The sequence below is a fragment of the Octopus bimaculoides genome, chromosome 17 (assembly GCF_001194135.2).
Source record: "Octopus bimaculoides isolate UCB-OBI-ISO-001 chromosome 17, ASM119413v2, whole genome shotgun sequence".
NCBI lineage: Eukaryota > Metazoa > Mollusca > Cephalopoda > Octopoda > Octopodidae > Octopus > Octopus bimaculoides.
Window position 1 is genome coordinate 38,591,214 of NC_068997.1, and position 1,435 is coordinate 38,592,648.

Sequence of the window (1,435 nt, forward strand, 5' to 3'; positions counted from 1 at the left end):
TCTCGATTGACGGTCTGGCTCTGGGGGATGAATTCTCGATGCACAATATTACATTTCCAACGGTGACGCTTGTGGCAGGTCTTCCAAATCGCTCATCGTCTTCCAGGGACGTTCTTCCTCTTTTGAAGCGCCCGTGCCACTCGAAACATTGCGTATGACCCATTGCCTCGTCACCGTAAGCTTGCCGAAGCATGCTCAATGTCTCTGTAGCAGACTTCGCAGGTTTAACGCAAAATTTCACGTTAAGCTCTTTGTTCCAACTTCCTGTTCGTGACAACATTGCTAACTACAGCATACACGTGATCACAAAAACACAAATTTCACAACTTGCGAAGTAAACACAGCGATGTCACTCGGCACACTGCTTCATGAAGGTCACTGTTAGCTCTCACTGTGCACGCAACGTGTGCTGCCATCTGTTGGCGTGCTACAGAACTACTACGGAACTTTTTGATACCACCTCGTACATACATACATACATACATACATTTGCATATACATATAACATATAATTATATATATATATATATGTGATCTTTTATTCCTTACTTGTTTCAGTTGTCAGCTAGCGGCCATGCTGGAGCACCGCCTTGAATTTTTAGTCGAATGAATCGACCCCAGCACTTACCTGGTAAGTTATTCTATCAGTCTCTTTTTTTAAACCGCTAATTTAGGGAAATGCAAACACACCAACACCAGTTGTCAAGCAGTGGTGGTGGGAAAAACAAACATAAACAGACAAAGACAGCTGTACACACAGCTGTACACACACACACACACACACACACACATATATAGGGAGGTTATGAGCGGTAATGGTGTCAATTAGACCCAGAGGTTTCAGGTAATGCTGAGTAAGTGCTAAGAATGGACCATAGTTAAGCTCCAGGTTCGGTGATTATGCGAATAAGGGATCCAACGTAGGTCATATATCAGCGTGTGAATATAAGGATTTACTTTTCATAATGAGATTAAAAAAAAAAAATCAAGGCTGTGTATAATATAGAACATTTATAAATAGGTCTTACAGCTGTTTCCAGGATATTTATAATATCCCTTCGTTGGAGACGGTGTGAGAGGATGGTTAAGCAATAGTTAGTTCAGATAAGATAGGAAATAGAGAGTGAATGTAGGGATATTGTATTTGTAGATCCATTGTTTAGGCAGAATGGTATACATATAAGATTCCAATACCTTGTGAGTAAAATCCAATAGTCTTTAAGATTGGTCATTGCATTTGTAAATCCATTATTGAGATTCCAATACCCTTTGAGTAAAATCCAACAGTCTTTGAAATTGGTCATTCCAAATACGGAGCTTATACACAGTGTTATTGAATCAAGGGTTCTGTTTAAAGTGACCTAAAAGTAGAGAATGTATTAGTAAGGTCAAATCGAAAACAGGAAGAGAGGAGTCAAGAAAGAGAGAAGAAAAA